This window comes from Nannobrachium achirus (assembly GCF_963921795.1).
Source record: "Nannobrachium achirus genome assembly, chromosome: 12".
Taxonomy (NCBI): domain Eukaryota; kingdom Metazoa; phylum Chordata; class Actinopteri; order Myctophiformes; family Myctophidae; genus Nannobrachium; species Nannobrachium achirus.
In genome coordinates this window covers 63,347,414-63,355,899 of record NC_137832.1, presented here as the reverse complement: position 1 = coordinate 63,355,899, position 8,486 = coordinate 63,347,414, and positions in this window count along the sequence as shown.

Sequence of the window (8,486 nt, the reverse complement as noted above, 5' to 3'; positions counted from 1 at the left end):
TTGACAAGTCATCCATTTCCTGCATGCTCCCCCGGACGGACCTGCAGCTGGATTACAAATCGTTATAGCATGGGATCCAGAATGCTTCGCTATACGTTCGGCTGATTTTTGAACCTTGTATCTTCATATTTCTATTTCTTTTTTGAAGCGGTGAAAGCCGCTTCCAAGGAGTGGCTTTGTGTGTCCCGTACATGTCCATATATGGTCATTCCAGTCCAGAATGAACAGGCTTTGTCTGTCCCGTACATGTCCCGTGCATGCAGAATTGAGGATTGGTCAAGCTTTACATGACAATTTGGCCCTCGAGATAAAATCATTCATTCATTCATTCAGAATTCATAAAAATATAGAACTAAAGCACATAGAAAGTATAGATCTAGAACACAGAATGTATAGATCTAGAACACAGATTTCATAGCTCTAGAACACATAGAATAAAAATTCACCGCTTCACTTCGAACCGAGGTTTGATTTTTTTTTTGCGTAAATGAATGCTGTATACTTCATTGTACAAGAGTGTCTGGCACAAGTAACAAAACACTAAATCTACAAAGCTCGCAATACATTGCGATGTGACACTTGAAGATCGACTATTTTTGGAAAGGTTTTGGAGGTGATGGTTTAAGTGGTTTAAGGGCTTTTATTCTATCCATTTCAATGGGAATGGAGCGGTTTGCTGCCATTCACAGATTTCTGCAAAGAAACGCTCCGTTCCCACTGAAATGCATTGGCAGAATCCGCCATCATAGGTAGAATAAAAGTGCGGTGTGACTGCTGTGCTCTAAGTGTGGATTTTATAACTACACTGCAAGCATTGGAACACTGGTTCTTTTTTTCCCCTCCATTTCCTGAAAAGTAAAAGTTTTGGAACACTGTTGTCTCACATAAATAACTGTCCAGTGCATACGCTCACACCAATGTCCCTTTTTTTAGGCTAGAAAGCAAAAAAAAAAAAAAACAGCCCACAATCCACATGCTGAGGTTGATGCAAAAATGTTGTGTTAATGTAAGACATCTGTATCAAACAGTTCTGAAAGTGAATTTGCTTTTGAAAACCAGCAAGCAAAGACAAAGATCTACAGTATCCTGATCCAGATTCAAAGAGCATGCCAATCAGTCAGCTAATGCCAGGATCAATGGCGCAAGTTGGTGTTGCGTGTTGGAAAATAGGCGATCTACAAACTCACAATGGGTCGCGTCAGTGATGCCTTGTGAGCTTGTAGGCTCATTCCCACCGGACGTGATAAAGATAACGATAACGATATGTCGGTGTTCACATCAATTATGACGGCTTTATCGTTGTGGTGAGGACTCTACCATCCACTTAAATTGAAAACGATATTTTTTATCGTTATCGCGGCCAGTGGGAAAGGGCCTTTCGTTGGATGTGACCAATTGCATGGGTGAAACATGCATGCATGGGTGTCAGAAGTGTCAGCATCCTATTCACCAGTGGTGTAAAGTAAATGTCTAAATCCGGACCTTTACTGTGGAGTATTTCTACATTGCAGTATTGATACTTTTACAAATGTAAAACTTAATGTGAGTGCTTTTTCCACCACTGCTATTCACTTCCATTCTATGGGAGCAAAGGAGTCCAGCTTCCCATTACAGCGCTTTGTACGGCTTCGACGTATACTCTGGAGTTCAGCATTGGTGAAATTTAACCGTGCGTCAAACAAAGGGAAAGTGGTGCGTGGTTGACCACGCATGGCACGCTTTTGTTTCTTTGTAGTTTTCTGTCATTGAGCCAACCACTCCAACGTAGCCAGGCCTGAAGTCATCAAACTACACACCACAAAACCGGCACTGCCCACAATCCGCAACATGGTAATTGACACGTTCCATTCATCTGCTACTGCGCTTCTGATATGCGTATGTTGGCCGTATATAGTAGGCCTACCGTTATGTGTCCACCACGTGCACATTCACGATATGTCACACAGACACAGGGACGTGCTGGGCCTCCGATTCAGCCCGTGAAAAAGAGTTGGAGAGGCCCTCATTGCGCACTATAATAATAATAATAATAATAATAATCTTTATTTGTATAGCACCTTTCATGACAAGGAATGCAGCTCAAAGTGCTTTACAGTGCAAAAGAGATTGTAAACATGATAAAAACAGATAAATTAAAATCACAAAAGCAAAAAAACATTAAACCCCCCCCCCCCCCAAGAACGGAACATTCCAAAACAGTGAAGAATACATAGGAGTAGTAGACATAAGGAATTAAGAATCAACTAAAAGCAAGGGTGAAGAAATAGGTATTGAGTTGTGCTTTGAAGCTATCCACAGAGGTAGCCTGTCTTAGGTGAGCTGGGAGCTTGTTCCAGGCACCATAAAAACAGAAAGCTGCCTCACCATATTTTTTATATTTCATATCTGGTACATCGAGCAGGTTAGCGCTGGAAGACCTGAGGGAGCGGTTAGGGACGTATCTAGACAGGCAATCCTTGAGATATGGTGGAGCCAGGTCATTGAGTGCTTTAAAAACAAGTAAAAGAATTTTAAAATCGATCCTAAAAACAACAGATATAGAGAGAGATCTCTCTCTATAGCGCTGCTGCTACTCAAAGATTTGTGACAAAGTGACAAGCCAGTGGGCCAATTACATGAGTTATATTTCGTCGTTGTCGGGTGGAAACCTTGTATGTCCTAAACCGTTTGTTTTGTATTTATCATTGAAAAAATGATTTAAACTAATGAAAACAGCCGATCTACAAGCACACAACGCCTCGCACCGCGAGGCGTTGTGTGCTTGTTGATCTGCTGTTTTCACTACTTTTGTGCGACAGCCTTGTATGATGAAGCAGGGCTTTCCTTCGCGAAAAAAGGATACATTTGAAACTTGGAGATACGAGGTTTCTGCCCGACAGTGACAATTTACTTTGTTGGCTGCCCAGCCCCCAAAATGGAACGAAGGCCGACATTTTAATTTATTTTTTTTCCAAATGGCCATTATCAATGCCATATGGTTCCTGAAAGTGTCCAGCGGATTTAGCATAACCTCTCTGAAGCTTTCTGCGCTCATTTGATTCTGAGAGTTGGCAACTTTACACCCATATAGAGTATGTCTCATGGTAGATCATAATGTGAAGATTGCTCAGTTGAGTATGCCTATGCCAATTCCCGTGTTTCTGGCCCGATTGCCTACATATTTCTTTTTATCTCTGATGATCTCACAGATAACAAAGACATCCAGAGACAGCGATGCAAACGGTATGCCAAGCAAACATATTAATGCGGAAATTCCTTGCTCTACAAGGGTATCACTTTTTAAAGCTTTTTGTACACCGTTGTATACTGTTCACATATGGGGTAACTACAAGGCTAGCAGCATGCAAAAACTAAAGGTTGCATACAATGATGATTTACGGTTGCTTGTGAGGGTACCAAGATGGCACAGCGCCAGCCAGCTGTTAGTAAACTTGAGGGTGCCTACCTGTCAAGCACTTTTAAGAAATGTAATGTACACATTCATGTGTCGGTTAGAGGAGACTGACAATTACTGTATGTTATGATTTCAATCAACCCTGTGTGAAGAGTTCTAACTGGTTATCTTCCATGATTTGGAGACAATGGCGTAACAGCCTCTACAGACTGAGTATACAGTATCTTTGCTGGATGTACAGTAGTTTGGACTGATTTTTTTTCTTACCTTATTTATTAGTTGTGTTGTTATTTTTGTATGTGATTGATATGGACCTTGAGTCTGAAATAACGATTGAATGAATAGCCTATAGGCGAAAGTGCACTAGTTTCTCCTATGAAGGCAATCGGTCTTGAGCACTGGTTGGCTCCTATGTGTTCTCTTACAGTGATGAGGAGAGTGTTCTGTTGATTGATGTACAGTATTCGCCAAAGGCAGTCAATGCTTAAAAAGAAAAAGAAAAATATTGATGGAGTGTTTAGAATTAAAAAAAAAAGTGGTGGAATTTGTTTTTTGTTTTCAAGATGACCCATATGAACAACTTTGCGTAATCTGGAGCAAAGGTTGGGCCCATACTGTAGCAACACCTTGAATCGGCCGTAAGAAGCCATTTTCAAAGAGAAAATAATTCTTAAGTCAGTTGAAGATTGGACAACACGTCGACCAAGAGTTGAGTATAGGAGGAGGACGCATTCAATCATCCCTGTTTATCCAAGAAGAACTGACGGGCCTTCAACCTACAATGAAGAATGTTAGCGTAAAGGGGTTAATGTTTCCTCCCGCACTAAAAGGTGTTAGGGACGTACTCCTGTCCTTGAGCAAGGCACTGGAGCAAGACAGCTGAGCTGTAGCTGACCCTGACCCTGAATACTGATCAGTAGGGCTGTCAGCCTGTCACGATATGACATTTTACATGACGATTAATTGTCACTCAAATAATTGGCGATTAACGATTTAATTGTGTTTTTGTCGTTGATAATTACATTTCTGTTTGGCTTTTAGGCTTTGAAGTTGTAGGACATGGTAGATATGAGACATAACCTAAATATACAAAGAAATTACTGACATATTTGACAACTTTGATAGTGGAAATAGCCGATCTACAAGCTCACAACGCGTCGCGATGCGACGCGTTGTGAGCTTGTAGATCGGCTATTTCCACTATTTCGAAATTTTTCAACATTCACGATTATGACGATTATGACAAAATAATTGCGATAATGTCAAATAATCACGATTAGACGATTATGTAATAATTGTGACAGCTCTACTGATCAGTGCAGAGGACAACATTTTCCACACACAGTAGGCCTACACAGAGTTCAATAAAGTACAACTGTTTTGCCGTTGGATCATTTCTGCTCATTATTCATTTTATGTTCACATTTATGTTCACATTTAAGATGAAGTCTAAGGCATAACCTCTCGGTTTTCAGTTGCTTTGAGTTTCTTACCACTAACCATCAGGACCCTAAACCCTGGCCACATAGTGAGCCCAAAAGGCCAAAACCAACATCTTGAGATGAATAGTACTATTGCACTTTGAATGCATCAGCACCTTTCTTCCAACCAATGTTGTCTGCTCTCTCCCTACTTTTTAATGTTTTTAAATGGCTTTGCCTCTTTTTAATGCCTCTGTTTTTAAGCACCATGAGTTGTGGAGGAATATATTTTGCTCCTGTGTATGCCGTGTGAATTATGGAAGTGACAATAAAACTTCTGATTCTGATGACGCATGAGTTACACACTGAATATAGCAGATTCTTGTTGCACGACACCTGCGTATGAGAATAAATGAGGATTAAGCCTTCTTTTGTGGTCAAGGTCGAGAACCTTATTGCATTAGCACGTCCTGTGCTGACGGCAATGCAGCGTGAGTAATTTGTGGTGAATCAGGGGATTCTATTCACTCTCTCCCACACACATGCACGGTGATCTGCCTTAACCTGTTGGAATTACAGCAATCACACAATGATTACATTCAGGCCGGTTGCACAACCGGCCATCAAAAGTACTTTTGATTTGAAGGAGCCTGAACAAAGTCAAGTACACAGAGGAGAAAAGAGGACTTTTTTGGTAGAAATGTTGAAGATATCACCATGATCATAAACAGGGCAATGCAGTTCATCTCAGGATAGGCAGCACGAGGTGAATATGATTTACATCCAAGTGTGTACTTTGAGGTGAATGGAGAAGAAGAAAGACAAAGGGTGGTCAAAACGAGAGGCTTTGATTTATATGTATACACACACCAAATGCTGCTGGCCCGGTTTTTCTATGTGGAGGCTGAGCTATACTTGGGAACGAAAGTTAGTACCAAATATAGCATGGTAAGTAGTGCTGTGCGCTGCATAATGATGGAGCAGGTCTCGACATGGGAACTTAAAATGATTATTAAAGAGCTGGCAGCTGAGGGAATAGAGATGTCTGTATATTTAGCCGAGCTCCACGCAGTGTTGCCATGTTCCTGTGACCTTTGGCCTTCTTTTTCCATTAAAGTCCCTTGTAAATATTGGTAGTTGCTTCAACATTTCTTTAAATCAACAGATTTAAATTGTCTAAACCAGTGGTTTTCAAATGTTTTCATGTCATGGACCCCCCCCCCCCCCCCCCCACCCACCAGACTTGTGTTAGAATGTTTCAAAAATCTTCCAAATCCTCCACATTTTGTCACAATATTTTGAAAATGACAGATCTACAAGCTCACAACGCGTTGCATCGCAGCACGTTGTGAGCTTGTAGATCGGCTATTTTCAAATAGTCGATATAGGTTAAACTAAAGTGCTCATGTGACCTATAGTCTCGTCTTTTGGGCTTGTTTTTCCTAGACCCGGTTGTTTACTCTCACAGAATCTGGCAACACTGGCTCCACTGCCCAGCTGCTAACCCTGTGCAATACCCTCTGTGATGTTTGGATTTGGGTTTTGACAGACTGAGGTTTCTTGTCTTTGAGAGGCACACTCGACAACATACATTTATATTGAGTAATATTACAGCTTTCTCTTGTTACTTTTACCTTATGAAAACCGTAGTGTTGAAAAAGTCCCATGATTATAACTGTGATGTTTTGATTTTGGTTTGACAAAGTCTCGTTGTTTTTGCAAGCACGCAGGGCTTGATGCCAGGTGTGCTAACTAAAAAGTTTTACAACACAATGTACATTTATATTGAGTATACAGCTGTCTCTGTTACTTGTACTTTTTGAAAACTGTTGTTGGAAAGAAAATCCCATGATTATAACTTTCCTTAAATTAACTTCCAAATCGATCTTCTATTCCTCAAAACAATTAAAGCATTGAACAATTAAACAAGAATTCCAAATCAAAGTCTTTTGATGAATATATTATTTGCACACAAATAAAATGAATTTCCCCTGGTGAGCTTGTTGCAAATAGAGGCAGCAAGAAAATATAAAATTATGCGAGAATACAAAAAATTATAGGCCTACTAGATATCATATAAACAACTGTATTGCACATATTAGCAGCTGTGCAGTAAGTATATTTGCAGCTAAAATAATTAATTTAAAGAATACATTCTCATTATTCATTGGCTGATTATGTCACACCCAAATGAACCGGTCCAAACCAGATGGAAGCTGCAACCTGAATCATTCCCAGATGTATTAGCAGGAGAATATTAGATTATGGAAACTCCTTGTAGAAATCATTAGATGGGCAGGATTTCCTCTTCTGTCAACACATTAAATAAAGTGTTCTCATGACTCTTGCTGCAGCCGTCATTCAATGCCCTTTTTGATTACGCTTGCACCTCTTGGTTCTCAATCTGTCAGTAAAAACTAAGCTTCAAAGCTATCAAAACAAACTGATAAGACTACCTCTTGGCCTTAAGCCCATGACCCACGCAATTCCAACACACTTTGCTTGTTCGGGACGGCTCAGGGTAGAAGACAGACAGAGACAGGGTTAAGCAAATAATCGTCACTGGGATTGGTATTTAAGATGGTCAAGGGACAGTGCCCTCGCTACCCTCCCAGCTGTTGAACTACTACACCCACCCAAATTTGGAACAAAAATGGGAAAATTCTCATTCTGCCGTCACCAAAACGTGGAATGCCCCGACACCATGCATCCATTAAGCTAAAGGATGGTTCCTTTAAAAATGGCCTGAAACAATATCAGACAAGGGAAGGTAAAGGTCATTTCTATTGTACATTCGTTTGTATTTGTTGATGACATGTATTGGTGTTAATTTGTATGCTATGATGATGATTTCAATACATAGTACCAGACTGGAAATAAGACTCCAGGACTTTGTGTTATCCTTTTAGCCTCAATGTCTTACTGTACCACATGCAGTTTTCATTTCTGTCCCTTAAAGTAGCCTATTCAATCAATAGAAATGGCAAAGAAAAATTAAGTCTTCAATTACCCTTGAGCCAAATGCCTTAATAATTTCTTTAAACAAGAACCATGTCAGTTCATGTCATTTTAAACGTTGCAATTCGTGTTCTACATAATGTCCCTTTTGAATACATTGAAAGATGGAATACCAGGTGGAGTTAGCGCTTTCTATTATCGAGTGGCATTTTTTTTACTGCCTCATCTATAAAGGACCAGACGTGAGAAAGTAGACAGAAGAAGGGAGGGGGACGTAACATCATCCAATGACCCACATGTTAGGCAATGATAAAAAGGACTTTATTATTTCAATATACAAAAGCATCTCCCCCTTGACCAAAAAGAAAAAACAACTGAAATACAAAAGGGCTTCACAGCATAGGCACATCAGAACCCTGCCATAGAGTGGAACACAAAAGACAAATCAGATTCAGAAAATTAAGGGGAACAAATTGTTGCTGTCAGACAGGAAGCTTGCATCTCTATATTTCCAACTTCTTGTTTTTTCCCACAAATTAATTACCTACTTGTGTCGTGGAAGAGTGAAGAGCACTAGTAGCGAAAATAGCCGATCTACCATGCTCACAACATGGTGCAAACGCCTCGTGTGCTTGTAGATCGGCCATTTGTGTTATTTTGAAAACTTTTTGAAAGTGAACGTGGTTTAGTCTGTGTGGGTTTTAATAAAGGTG